Source organism: Mercenaria mercenaria, chromosome 4 (assembly GCF_021730395.1).
Source record: "Mercenaria mercenaria strain notata chromosome 4, MADL_Memer_1, whole genome shotgun sequence".
Taxonomy (NCBI): Eukaryota; Metazoa; Mollusca; class Bivalvia; order Venerida; family Veneridae; genus Mercenaria; species Mercenaria mercenaria.
Window position 1 is genome coordinate 13,098,375 of NC_069364.1, and position 16,234 is coordinate 13,114,608.

Here is a 16,234-nt window from a genome sequence, read left to right on the forward strand (position 1 = left end):
GGAGTTGACTATTAGATTATCAGGTTATCTATGTTTATTAAGTCACACAGACAGAATTTATATACACTGTGTTACGGCCGCTTACATATACCTTGTAAGGTTAAAACCAATCTCTGACAACTGCGTAAGGGAATCGACTCTTTGGCTCAGCGGTTAGAACATTGGACTTCCACCCGGTTGACCAGGGTTCGAATCCCGCAAATTCGATCCTCATCAATTTCTGTTACGCTCTTAAGTCGTAAGATGGGGGCTCGTTCGGGATATGGACTTTATCTAGTGCCTAAAATGGCACTTTCAATGCCTAAATGGCATTCACATCATCATAAATGATGACTCCTTTGAAGAGGAGAAGGGTTACGGTCGCTTACACATACCTTGTTAAAACCAATCTCTGACAACTGCGTCAGGAAGTCGACTCTTTGTCCCAGTTGTAAGAACATTGGACTTCGAATCCCACCTCAGACACTTGGGATTTTTCATTATAAAATCCTATCCTTCAAAGGATTGCATTGATTTTGTTTTGCTTGAAATATGTACGAAAGTTTGAAAACATGATACTGTATGCATGCGATATTTTGAATCTTTTTACTTCGCCCTGATATTGGTTTTGACTTTAGAACATGTTGTTTTAAGTTTTAGTCTAAATTATTACGATGTATTTCGCAGTATCATGCACAAATAGGTACGCCCTATTTGGATAGCTGTATACAGTAACTGCAGTAAAAATTAAATGCCAGTTAAGATATTTTGATTTTTTTGTAATATTGCCGCGCATACTTCTCTGCCGCTTTATATCAGCAATTGATCAAATTTCAAAAGCGCATTTGATTAAATTCTATTAGTACTTTTTCATTGAAAGTCAGTTGTAATCAGCATTGACTGTTTCGGCTGTAAACGTAGATGCTTCAGTGCTGTACGCAATGACTCAATTAGAGACTCTGACCTTCTAAGTTATGAAACCACTTTTTTCAGTAAATTACTTTTACTACATTGGAATTAGTTTGATCATTATCAGATGTGTTGTGTGCCATTCACGATTAAATCCCTTGATCCTTTTCATATCCTGCCTATTCTATTTCTTACTCCCCTTCTTTATCACTTCCTTTTCAGTAACTCAGCTTGCCCTGCCTAAGGTTTGCCCCACCACTTCTAGCTATAGTCGCTTATGGTTTATTGTCATTACTCCTGACGGTGTCCTAATGAGGCTGGAGACACTTATTGTTACGAATGGCTACTCTCTTCCTGTAAGTGATGTTGGGCATCTTTTCTATGACAGACATGCATCTGTTTGAATCTCGAATGATTTACTATAGATGCCCCTCGCACTTTTTGCTTTCGCTGCACATGATTTGTTGTTTGTGCTTATTTTATAACACGTTTTCTGTCTTTTCAGTATATTGTAATATACTTCATATATCAAATACAGTACACTATAAACATCACCCCTCACGGACAGTACATCCGAATACCTCTCTTTACACTACCAACGCTATCTTTGTCAGGCATCTTATATGGTGCCGATTCCAAGTTACATTTTACCTCTGGCTGTACATAATACTTATGAAAGCTGGTGATATTCACAAAAATCCAGGACCATCTCTCAGTCATTCTTTTAACTCTTCAGTCTGCTCATGTTCTGGTATTACTGATATTTTGAAATTAAGTAACAACCTACTTTCGTCCATTATAATGTTCAAAGCATCTACAACAAGATTGATATACTTGCGTCTGAGCTAACCGACTTTGATATTTTAGCTTTTACTGAAACCTGGTTAAATGATTCAATCTCTAATGATGACCTTCTCATACAATCTTTCCATCCACCGATTCGTAAAGACAGATTTGGGAACAGTCATGGCGGAGTGATGATCTATGTTAAGGACTGCATTCACTTCAAACGTAGACCTGATCTCGAACCTAATCGACTGGAATGCCTTTGGATTGAACTCTCTCTTTGCAACAACAAACGGACACTTTTCAGAACCTTCTACCGTCCCCCAGGATCGGACTCTGTCTACAACACTCTTCTAGATGATTCATTTTCTCTTGCTGTCGATACAGGTATTCTTGACATAATTGTAACAGGTGTTTTCAACTGGAACTGTATGGACCAACGCTCCAACTTAAAATTACCTCACTCTGTCAAGAAAATAATCTCACCCAATTGATCCAAGAACCAACGCATTTTACAGAGAACTCAAGCTCTGTACTTGACCTCTTCTTTGTTTCTAATCCAAGATCTGTTGTAGCTTCCGGTGTCAGTGAACACTTTCTGGAACAGGAGCTCAGATATCATAGTCTTACTTATTGTATTCTTAAATTCTGTAAACCTAAGCCAATAACGTTCACTAGGCTTATTTGGATGTACGATCAATGCAACTTTGACCTCTTGCGGCAAAGTTTCTTGTCAACGATTGGGAATCGTGTTTCAACGCAGATATCAATGCATATGCTTCTAACATAACAAACACCATTTTATCATTAAGTAAAAACCTTATTCCCAACAAAATCGTAACTGTACGTCTTAGAGATGTTCCACGGATGACAAGCGCAATACGAAGGAGTATTCGGAGGCGTCAACGTGCATACAGAAAAGCAAAAGTGTCGGGATCTGAGAAGCAGTGGTCAAAATTTCGAAGGATTCGTAATGACACTATACGTTCCATCAGGCAAGCCAAAGCAACGTATTACTTAAATATCGCAGACAACTTAAAACCAGCACATCCTCTTCAAAAGACTGGTGGAATACACACTGTAGCCTTTCATAACTAAAGACTCTTCTGTTTCTATTCCACCCCTCATCGATCCAGTAGCGAATATGCCAACCACAAGTAACGCGGAAAAGGCCTAATATCAGTCCTATATCTCATACTTCGAAATTTGCGTAGGAAACCCGCCAATCACCTTAAATAAGGAGTAGAGAGAGCCGGAAAGTTGCTGAGATGCCTCGCACAGAATACAGTTACTAATTAACTATTCTCTGCATTCCGCTAACGTTCCCCTGTCCTGGAAAGGCGCTAACGTGTGTGCTGTTTTCAAGAAAGGTGACTCCTCTCTCCCAAACAACTATCGGCCTATATCTCTTCTCAGCTGTGTAGAAAAAGTATTTGAAAATGCTTTATTTAAACATATTTACAACCACCTTCACGACACGGCATGTTATGTTAACTTCTGTTGGTATTTTCACCTAGCCTGTCACTGTTAACACCTTGCTTTATGGTGATTCTTCTTTGTCTGATACTGGCAACAGACAAATCTTCACAGCTGTTCAACAATTTATCCTTGAGAGCCATAGGTTTACTTGACTTGTGATCTAACCCCAACACTGTTCTGACAATTCTCTCTCTCTCTCTCTCTCCCTCTCTCCAGACAACAACACTGTTAAGTATATAAGCTAGGAGTGGTTGGGGGCAGCTGAGCTTTTTCTCTTCATTTCTTCTCCCTTTCCTTTTATTCTAGTGAATATAGTTTCTTATTCAGTATTTTATACCGTCACCTTTATGGGTACCTAATTTTGCTAAAATATTTCAAATACTAATAATTCAATATATTAGTACTTTATTTCATCTTTCCTTCCATTTTTGTGCTTTTTTTTTCTTTTCAAATTTAATTCAGCATGTGTTACACATAATTAAAACAGCCATCCATAAGTATATTATCTTTTCGGAGGTTGACTCGCTAAGTATTCCAATACTTCCGTCAATATCCTATTGCTTGTGTTGTTATGTCTTTATGTGTGTGTATGATTGTATTTTGTGTAACATTTGCAATAAAATAATTTTAACTAAACTACACATCCTTAATAATGTACAGAACAAGTAGCGACTTGAACATATACTACCATACATAAATGTATGACCTACCCCATAGCCTTTAGAGCTACTCCAGAAGTAGTTACCATTTTTTCTAACACTGTAAATACTAGTATGTCGTGTTAGAATCGAAATAATAAGTTCCCAAGTGTGATTTATTGTAGAATAACCGGAGTTTTTCGTTCTTATGCAAAACAATATATCACTCAGGCCTACGGCCTTCGTGATATATTCTTACGCATAAGAACTCAAAACTCGGGTTATTCTACGATAAACCACGTTTGGGAACTTATTATTTCTTAAATAAAAAAAAATCTCGCGCATACATTCTAGACGGGTTGACCCTTGCGCGAAAACCTTGGCTATTAACCAATGCAAATGCGACTTTCGTTTTCAAGTTTAGCTAGTGTACTTTCATTTTCTTTACTTCAAGGAAAGTTGAAGGTCACCTGACGTCATTTTCTGTGTTGTCGAAAACATACGTATGCCTGGCGAGATAGCATGAACATGTGCTTGCCGGCCTATCGTTATGGTGGTTTCTCTGATGATATTCGAAGCCTGATCTTTGTCATATGTAGTATTGATAAAAGTATCACTGGTACCTGTATTTATTTTGAAAAGATGATAAATATGTACACATAATCAATAACAACAGAACACGGATTTGCTTTGTAAGTGCTGCTATTCTTTTTGTTTATTATAATAAATAAAACCTTTACCCTGTCAATTTCTAAAATGGACTGATCCATAATTCAGTTTGGGCAGTGCCACTTACATTTCAAAGGGGTGTTCACTGACAACTTACTAACTGAATAGCGAACGTCCGTGCAGGCTGAGGTCGCAAAGGCAAACTCACTTGCCGCCAGCAGAGGAGAGGTAAATTTGAGCCACACCACGAGAAAACCAACATAGTGCATTTGCGACCATCATGGATCTAGACCAGCCTGCGCATCCGCGCAGTCTGGTCAGGAGCCTTGCTGTTCGCTAACGGTTTCTCTAATTGCAGTAGGGTTTGAAAGCGAACAGCATGGATGCGCAGGCTGGTCTGGATCCATGCTGTTCGCAAATGCACTATGTTGGTTTTCTCATGGTGCGGCTCATTTCGTCTTGGAGACATTTGAAACGCTTGTTATACAAAATTATTGTAAAGCTTACAATATATATTATTCATATTCTCTGAAATGTCATGGTGCTATAGGCGTTTTAGTGTATGAATTATGCACACTTATAGTCATAAATGTTAGCAATTATTCTGAAAATCTGATATTTCACGTACATGTGTATTAATGAAAGTATCATTAGGCTAATTGTAGATTATCAACAGCTAAGTAAACACTCCCAGTCAGAATATAATTGCACAATTTATATAACAATCTGATGATTTTCTCGTGAGAATTATTCACACACTAGCACAATATTTATGAATATACTTCGTTAGCAGTTCCTGTTTCAATACAGTTATATTTAATTAGAAATATACTTGCCATACACAAGTTCATACTTAGTTCGCCACGTTTTAACAATGAAAATAAGGTTATGTAACGTATAAAGGTACAATTGTTGTTATATTTTATGATTTTATGTTTTATTGTGTAAATCATCAACGATGGTATGTGACTTTTTAGCTAATTACAGATATGTGATACATCGTAGAATTATTACAATTGCAAACTGGACTTACCTATGCACTTTCACCAACAATCCATTGGGCTCCTGCAGACGTAAATACACAAATAAACGTGTATAACCATACGTTCGTAAATAAAATAGGAAAACAAAGATAAATCAAAGCCTTAAAACGTCTGGTGGTTGCGGGTTTTTGTAGATTTATTTTCTGTTTAATGGCAACTGTTGTGTACCTCAATGCCTTTCATTTACAGCTAGGATCAAGCAGAGACCATCTGCATTTACATTTTTGTCTATTTAAAATGTCATGTCAACTGTACAAAATGTAACTTTATGAAACAAAAAAAAGTATCAGTAAAACCGATAGATGCTCATCGAAATATGCATTTTTTTTTATATTACAAGAACAAAAGTGGAATTCACTGACGATAATGGCGCTATAGTTTACTCATGTTGAGTAATCAAAGGACGGTTACAATTACTCATCCGAACGAAACATGAAGATAATATGTGCATTTCCTATTAAGAGTGAAGTTTCAAGGAATTACATTCAGTGGTTGCTGGGGAATACTCCAGACAAGAAATTGTACCATAGTATACTCGATCTGTTGGTTACACTCTGTTGGTAACAAAGCTAATGCCAATCTATAAATGTACATGTATAAGAAACAAATACAAATGTGCCTCATATCTAAGAAAAACTCTGCCTAACCTTACATAAACTTACCTAAATTGCCAACTGGAAATCACTAATGAAAGCTTGGGCTTGAATACCTCTTATATAATCTAAATGGCCAGTGTGAATGGATACAGGTTGAATTAGAACTGCTTGATCATTGATAATTCATCCGCAATGTTCATGAATGGGACTATTTGTATTACTGTAGCACATGAACATCCTTTGAATCTGATTAGGAATAAAATAAAGATGCTATATGATTGTCAGAAATACACTTGTAACTTTGGTAGCGGGATAAACCCGCAACCAAAACATATGCGCATTTACTGAACAGTAAGTTTTCTTTTTTTATGCGCTCAGCTATCGTGATTTTGCGCTTTCTTTGTCGTGATTTCGCGCCTCCCTTTTCGTCATCATGTGCAGGCGAAATTCGATATCAAGATGGCAAAATTGCCAAAAGTTCTTGGTTTTGCCCTTTTCCATCGTGATCTCGCGAATCGCTAGAGAAAGTGATGCATAAAGCTCAAAGCGCAAGCCTACGATGACGAAGCGCAAAGTCACGATGGCGAATCTGCGAAATCGGAAATTTCTTCGTGTTTCGCCTTCATTATCTCACACTCCCGCACTTCACCATAGTGATTTTGCGCTTTGCCTCCGTGACTTCGCGCTTTTCGCGCGGGCACTCTCAGAAAAGAGGCGATGGCCCTTAGGGAAACCATACTTAATGGAATCATTCTTTCTCTAACTTCTTTATTAAGAAATATTTTGTTAATTGTTTTAAATATTACTAAAAGACATAAATTTTGTAAATGGAATATAACATTATTTCCTTTACTTGCTTTTGAATTAATCACAAATTATAATATACGTTTTGATAATCGTTGAATATGCTGATGCGTATATAGAATGAATAAATACATAAACATATTTAGCTGCATATTGAAGTGCAATGGTATTATACCTGTAGCTAAGTTGTAATGTCGGCGAGAATAATTAATCCTTATTTTCATATCACGCCTGAAAACGCTTGCTCATCATTAAAACAGTTGGTACTGTAAATCTTTATCCGAATATTACTTTAATTTCTTTACCTTTTATATTATAAGAAAAGAAAACGATGTACAAAAGGTCAGTAAATTATACTGTTAAGAATTCAGATGTCTCTGTTGGAAAAAAGATAATGAAATTAAAGAAGGGAAGTAACTATTCCATTTCTAAACATTGATTAGTAATGCACCTCTTTGACCCTAAGGTTAACTTGAAAATGAACATGTATGAGATCTTTATTAACGATTTATTTTCGTTGTATACTGTATATGGCACTGAAATTGAAATGTTTGTCGTTAAGATACAAATAGATGCGTTAACTTAACGGATATGGAAACTTACAGGCCGTCACACGGATTGTCTCTACAAGTAACTGTAACGTGAATCCTATTGGTCCGAGAGCACACGAACTTTCATTGCAACAATTGAGGCCAAACGAAGTTTATACTTTCTTGGAAACAATATTTCATATCCTTCATGAAAACCCATTTCTTAAGTGCAAAAGCTGTGCCTATCTACATTTTATTCACTTATGTTTGTGACAGGGGAGGTAAAACTCACTTGTAAAAATATTAGTGGGTATGGTAAAGTTTACGTCTACCAGTTCTTTTTTTTCTTTTTTTTTTTTCACTGTTTAAATATAGCAACTGTCTGAGAAACTATCAGTGTACTTGATTTTTCCCAATTTTGCATAAACAATTATATATAATCAATGCATGAATTGCTAGTTGTCATTAACAGCACGAGAGTCATCTGGCATGGAGGAAGCCAGATGGGGTTGACGCTAAACATATCTCAGGATTAGCTGTTTAACAAATAAAGGTATAACCATACTACTTTCGCACGGTATTTGTAACAATAACATGTTAAATGTTACTATTGAGAAAAGGGGAACCGGGTAGTTAAACCATTATCCGTGACAAAATAATTGTACTACTTTTGAATTGTATTGACTATAAAGAAAACCTTGTTTTACCATGAAGTAAACCTGATTTACCAATAAAGACATAATCGACTTTTCCGATGTTTTCGTTATCGTTCTCTATTTATATAATTCTACCGAACTACACAAACAAACGATTTCGCCGTACATATGTCTTCTTTTTCAGATGTGTATCATTGTAGTCATTTCGATTTACATGTGATTTCTATCCCTTATTTGACGTTTTACATTATAATAATATCTTAATAGACATTAAGATATCAGCCATGATACGCATGTCATTGCTCGTAAGGCCTAAAAGTCTTTGTTTCCGGCAACATGTTAAAAAAATTAGGGTAGGTACGTCGGAAAACTTTTTTTTTTTTTTTTTTGTTTTTTTTTTTATTCAGGGAGGCTTTTCGGAAATTATTTTTGTGTCAAAAAATACAAATAAGGGGGTTATGTCTCTAGAGTATCAGTAAGTTGATTTCTAACATCACTGGCCATGTTTAAAGCATAAAAAAGTGCAGCTTGTAACCTTTTAGAAAAAAAATCGCCAAGACCATAAAAACATAAGGGTCGGGCCAAAAATATAGGGTGGGTCGGGATACCTGAAACAAACAATTTTTTTACGCCTAAACGACATCTTGCGATAACGGACCATCACCTAATACGTTGCTATTTAAAAGTCCTGTTTCGATAGATTTGTATAGGAAGTGTCTAGGAATACGGATCCGTACCTTTAGAATCTGATTAAAAAGGTACGGATCCGTACCTCTAGACATGACTGTTAGGAGTTGTCTAGGGATACGGACCTTTTCCCCCAGATATATATATGGTTATTTACATCTTCAATTTTGTTGTTAATGAAATGTCATATAAGACTTAATCAATATTCACCTAAAACTTTTAATCTGAATGAAACTACCTGTCCTGTATTAATCAAAGCCTTGAGATGTCTGGTGGTTGCGGGTTTTGTTAGATTTATTTTCTATTTAAATAGCATTCTATAAATATACATGAATGAAAAACAAATACAAATGTGCCTTATATCTAAGATGAACTCTGTCTGACCTAGCTTGTGATGTAACTATGGGCTGGAAAACAATCTATGAATGGATAGAAATTGAATCAGAACTGCTTGATCATTGATAATTAATCCGCATTGTTCATGAATGGGACTATTTTGTGTAGCACATGAACATCCTTTGGATGTGATTTGGAATCAAATAAAGATGCTATATGATTGTCAGAATTACACTTAACTTTTGTAGCGGGTAAACCCGCAACCAAAAACCTGTTCTGTTGTGACACTTTGATTCAAGCAAAACTGTATTATCTTTACTACAATAAAAGTTTTACTGGTATGTCATTTTATTATCGGTCTGTTAAAAGTTAAAGACCTCAAATTAATGAATTGATTTTTTTCAATACGCATCAAATGTAGGAAATATTGTCAAAATGTAGAACGGACTTAACATTAACTTATTACCCAGCATACAAATACCAGTAATTTCCACTTTTCTGAACTGGTGATCCCTGCCTATTGCATCAAATTAGAAGTACATATTTTATTGATATATTTGATTGCCTTACTTAATCTATCTACCTTACGTTGACCGAGTTAAATATAGTTATATATTTATTTATTTATCTATTTTTCTAAAACATCCTCGTTTAATCGGTCATATTATATAAATAATAATATGACCGATTAAAGGAGGACGTTTAAGAAAAATGCAGCTATAGGTTAGTTTTTTATCCAATCATATTATCTTGTGAATAAATCGTTAGGTGTTTGACCTCATGAAATGAGATTCTTCTATCGGTGCTCGCATATCGGTGACTATATTTGATACGCTCTGGGAGTACACTTTTGCAATACGCGAAGTATAATTATTTTCATCACGATATAAACTTATGTGAAAAGCATATAAAGTAAGCCCCGACAGCTATAAACGTCGGTTACATGGCTTAAACTAGGAGAAAGGTATTTGAATTTTTAAAGAGACGTATTTTAAGCGAGAAAAAAAAATATAATACCCTGTTCAGACAATAGTTTAAATGTAGTTTAAAACGGATTTATATTTTAACCTAGTTTGCCTCCACACACAATTAAATTGAATCTTAAACATGACAAAACCCTGTGGCACATATTTATTGAATGAGAGACATTGTATTAAAAATTCTAACATGACCAGCAAATAACCTAAATACACGTAGAGCAAAATCTATCTCGGGCTATTCTGCAATAACCCACGCGTGTGCAATGACGTAGCACGTTCGTAAAAAGTAGTTCTCATTTTTTCTAACACTGTTGATACTAGTACGTCGTGTTAGAATCGAAATAACTAGTTTTCAAGTGTGATTTATTGTAAAATAACCAGAGCTTTTCGTTCTTATTCGAAACAATATATCGCCCAGACTTACGGCCTTCGTGACATATTCTTACGCATAAGAATTCAAAACACGGGTTATTCTATGATAAACATCGATTGGGAACTTATTACATTGTGTATTTCTTAAATAATCCTACTTAATAATGAAAGAAGTTCAATAATTTTAAATCCCATAACCTTATTTTCTTTTATAAAAATAAACTAAAAATACCCTATTACGGTATAATGTGTTTTATGATATTGACTCATCGAAAGCATTTACAACAACCAGACAATAGGTATATTCACAGATGATGTCAATAAATGTTATTATAAAAGCCAAGGACTGAGATGAACTAGCACTATAGAATTATGAACTCTAGTCTTTAAAGTATTGCGAAAAATTTAAAACTGCACGTTTAAAACACGTTCATTTGCTAAAATATGTAAATAATTATACATTTTTTGAGTTACAGTGTGAACACCTGCAGGTCACAACATAAATTTAAATTTTTTTACCTGTTCATTATCATTAGGATTATATTGTTACTATCAAGAGGCAGCAAGATGTAGATCTTTCTTAAAACTTCGGATTGTTTCCCACAATGCACGTGCGTCTAACATTAAAAGTAATTGCATTATCATTGTATTTTTTCCAGTCCAAACGGGGTTTGAATACCAGTACTTTCTTTGACATTTGGTTGTATATAAGCTTATCATTACCAAAACATAAAATCAGTGATACCCTATGAGAAAATAACCCGAAAAGTGACGTCCAACTGCAACTTGTAAATAAGTTACATAATTAAATTGCAGCATTTTATAATGAGGATTTGATATCAGCTTTTACTTGCTCAAATCATGCAGTTGCGTAATCAAATGCGCATATCTGTAATACACCGGTTGATGAGATTAATATTATGTACGGGTATATCAAATGATATGACTGATAATAATCCATGCGGCTTTTAAGTTTGTGTTGTGAATACCTGAGCAAGAGGAAGTTCACATTCCGCATAGTTGGTATTGTTTGTTGGGATGGTGGATGAAATTTACATTTTTCTCAAAAAAAAAATGATACAAAAAAAGTTTAATGATGACAAATTTGTATAGTTAAAACCAAAACGGTTATTTAAGAAGTAAAAGCTATTTTTGTGATACGGGTATAAACAACATTGGGACTTCTTGCAAATCCATGATTCGCGACAGCAGTACTTGAATAATTTGCAGGAAGTCCCAATGTGGTTTATATGCGTCTAAACGCACCAAAATAGCATTTAGTTTTTTGTTTTAACTATATAAAAAGGCATTTAGTCCTTATATTTACAGTAGCCCGCTACAAAAATAAGCAGTCTGCTAGAAAATCAAAATTAAAATGCCAGGATATTGATCTGAGTAGAACAGCCAAAAAAACCACTAACGTTAAAGTATAATTCGTCTTCCAATAAAAAGTTCTTGATTTCTTTTTAAGTTTGTAGTTGAAGTGGGGATATAGCCTTGAGTTTGCAATTGGGTTAGTGAGATTCCAACCAGCCTTCAGTTGGCAATTGAAGCAGGCATCTACAGACCAGTCATCAGTTTGCAATATGAGTTGGAACCTACATACCAGCCTTCATTTTGCAATTGGTATAGCAACTCGAGTAAGCTACCTCACACCAGCCTTCAGTTTGCAGTTGGAGTAGGTACTTACAGACCAGAATTGAGTTAGTTACAGGAGTAGGGATCTACAGACTAGCCTTCAACGGGCAACTGAAATAGGGACCTTCTTAAGACAAGCCTTCAGTTTGCAGTTTGAGATGAAACCAATAGACCAGCCTTCAATTTGCAATTCAAGTAGAAATCTACAGATCAACATTCAGTTAGAAATTTGAGTTTGGACTTAGATGTCAGCCTTCACTTTGCAGTTGGTGCAAGATTTATGGACCAGTTGTCCGCTTTCAATTAGTGTAGGGCTTTACAGACCAGGCTTTAGTTTGCCAAAGGAGTTGGGACTAACAGATCAGCCTTTCATTTGCAACTGATATAGGGACCTACAAACCAGCCCTCAGTTTGCAACTGGAGCAGGGATCGTTAGGCTAGCGCTCAGTTTGCAGTTGGAGTAGTGACCTTCAGGCCAGCCTTCAAGGAGCAACTGAAGAATGGACCTTCATGCCAGCCTTCACTTTGCAAATGGAGAAGGCCAGACTTCACTTTGCAATTGGTGCAGAGTTTTACAGACCAGCCTTTAGTTTGAGATTGGTTTAGGGACATACAAAACAGCCCTCAGTTGTTTGCAACTGAAGCAGGGATCTTCAGGCTAGCTTTCAGTTTACAGCTGGAGTAGTGACCTTCAGGCCAGCCTTCAATGTACAACTGAAGAATGGACCTTCAGGCCAGCCTTCAGTTTGCAACTGAAGTAAGGACCTTCACGGCTGTAGGTCACAAACTGAGTAGGTCAGCCTTTACTTTGCAGTTGATGTAGGGTTTTACAGACCCGCCTTCAGTTTGCGATAGGTTCAGGGACGTAGATACCAGCCTTCCGTTTGCAACTGGTGTAGGGACTTACAGCCAAGCCTTCAGTTTGCAACTAGAGAACCTTCAGGCCAGCAGTCAGATTGTTACTGGAGTTGGAACCGACAGTTCGGCCTTTGCCATTAATATAATCTTGAATAAGAATTCACAGACTGATAGAGTTTGATATTTGAATCAGACTAGTTAGATATTAAAGCAAGTCTTCATTCTTCCATAAAATCGTGATTTAAAAACCATTATGTATTTTGGGCATTTGATCTAGATTTTAAGATTGGTTTGTTCAAATGTCACCATGACTGCAGTTTAAATTCACCATCATGAAGATGCCCAAAATTTATACTTCTAGTCTTAATTAATTTCTTCTACCTGAAGAACATTAAAAATATTACATGTTTTCATCTGAAGAATGCATATTTCTGATATATATAAAATTATTAAAACTTTGCATAAAAAGTTGATCTATCAAATTTACGGACATTCAGATAAACCTTCAGATTGCAAATGGAATACGGACCTATAGATAAGCCTTCAGTTTGCAACTGGTGCAGGGATTTTACAAACAAGCCTTCAGTTTGCAATTCGAGTAAGGCCTACAGACCAGCCTAAAGTTTGCAATTGGAGTAGGGACTTTCAGACCAGCCTTCAGTTTACAACAGGAGTAAGGACTTTCAGGTCAGCCTTCCGTTTGCAACTGGATTAGGGACTTACAAAATAGCCTTCAGGTTGTAGCTGGAGTAGGTTCTACAGAACGGCCTTCAGTTTGCTGTAGTTGTTAGGATCTACAGACCAGCTTGTGCAGGGATTTTACAAACAAGCCTTCAGTTTGCAATTGGAGTAGGGCCTACAGACCAGCCTAAAATTTGCAATAGGAGTAGGGACTTTCAGACCAGCCTTTAGTTTGCAACTGGAGTAGTGACCTTCAGATCAATCTTCAGTTTGCAATTTGAATTGGATCTTAAATACAAGACTTGGTGTAGGGACTTGCAGACCAGCCTTCAGTTTGTAATTTGTGTAAGGTCGTAGAGACAAGCCTTCCGTTTTCAACTGGTGTAGGGACTTACAGACCAGCCTTTAGTTTGCTGTAGAGGTACGATCTACAGACCAGCATGTAGTCTGCTGAAGAAAACGGATCTACAGACCAGCATTCAGTTTGCTGTAGAAATACGGATCTACAGACCAGCCTTCAGTTGTAATTGGTGTAGCGACGTAGAGACAAGCCCTCAGCTTTCAACTGGTGTAGGGACTTACAGACCAGCCTTCAGTTTGCTGTAAAGGTACGGATCTACAGACCAGCATTTAGTTTGCTGAAGAAAACGGATCTACAGACCAGCCTTTAGTTTTCTGAAGAAGTATGGATCTACAGACCAGCCTTCAGTACACAATTGGCGTAGGGATTCACAGGCAAGCCTTCAATTGGCTGTAGAAGTACGGATCTACAGACCTGCCTTCAGTTTGCAATTGTAGTAGGGACTAACAGACCAGCCTTCAGTTTCCTGTAAAAGTACTGATCTACAGACCAACCATCAGTTTGCAGTTGGTGAAGAAACGTAAAAACTAGCCTTAAGTTTGCAACTAGAGTAGGGACCTTCAGACTGGCAGTCAATTTGCAACTGGAGTAGGAACCGACAGGCAAGTCTTTGCCATTAGTAAAAGAATAAGAATTTAGAGACTGATATTTGAATCAGTCTAGTTAGATATTAAGGCTAGTCTGCATTCTATATGAAGTCGTGATTTAAAACCCATTCTATATTTGGGTATTTGATCTAGATTTTCAGATTGGTTTGTTCACTTCTTACTGTAAACTGCAGTATAGATTCACCATCTTAAAGTTATACGAAATTTACACTTCTAGTCTTGATTAATTTCTTCTATGTTTTACATGTTTTCACCTGAAGATTGCATATTACTGATATATATGAAAATTATTAAACATCTGCATAAAGAAAATCGATCTATCAAATTTACGGAATTCCAGACAGTTTGCAAGTGGCGGACAGACCTACAGATCAGCATTCAGTTTGGTGCAAGGATTTTACAAACAAGCCTTCAGTTTGCAATTGGAGTAGAGCTTACAGACCAGCCTGGAGTTTGCGATCGGAGTAGGGACTTTCAAGTCAGCCTTCAGGTTGCATCTGAAGTAGGGACTTTCAGGATAGCCTTCAGTTTGTAGCTGGAGTAGGAATCTACAGACCAGCCTTCAGTTTGCTGTAGAGGTACGGATCTACAGACCAACTTATGCAGGGATTTTACAAACAAGCCTTTAGTTTGCAATTAGATTAGTGCCTACAGACCAGTCTAAAGTTTGTAATTGGAGTAGGGACTGTCAGACCAGCCTTAATTTTGCAACAAGAGTAGGGACCTACAGACCAGCCATCATTTTGCAATTTGAGTTGGAACCTAAAGACCAGACTTGGTGTAGGGACTTATCGGCCAGACTTCAGTTTGTAATTGGTGTAAGGTCGTAGAGACAAGCCTTCAGTTCGCAACTGGTGTAGGGACTTACAGACCATCCTTCTATTTGCTGTAGAGGTACGGACGTATAGACCAGCGTTCAGTTCAGAAGTAGGGATCTACACACCAGCTTTCAGTTTGCAATTGGAATAGGGACTTACAGATCAGCCTTCAGATTGCTGTAGAAGTATGGATCTACAGACCAGCCTTTAGTTTAGTTTGCAGATGGTGTAGGAACTTACAGACCAGCCTTCAGTTTGCTGTAGAAGTATGGATCTACAGACCAGCCTTTAGTTTAGTTTGCAGATGGTGTAGAAACTTACAGACCAGCCTTCAGTTTGCTGTAGAAGTATGGATCTACAGACCAGCCTTCAGTATGCAATTGGCGTAGGGACGTACAAGCCGGCCTTCAATTTTCTGCAGAAGTACGGATCTACAGACCTGCCTTCAGTTTGCAATTGGTGTAGGGACTTACAGACCAGCCTTCAGTTTGCTATAGAAGTACTGATCTACAGACCAGCCTTCAGTTTGTAATTGGTGTAGAGACTTACAGACCAGCTTTAAGTTTGCAACTAGAGTAGGAACCTTCAGACAAGCAGTCAATTTGCAACTGGAGTAGGAACCGAAAGACCAGCCTTTGCCATTAGTAAAAGAATAAAAAATCACAAAGTGATATTTAAATCAAACTTGTTAGATATTAAGGCTAGTCTGCATTTTCCCATAAAACCGTGATTTCAAACCATTCTGTATTTGGGTATTTGATCTAGATTTTCAGATTGGTTTGTTCAATCCTTACCATTAATTCATC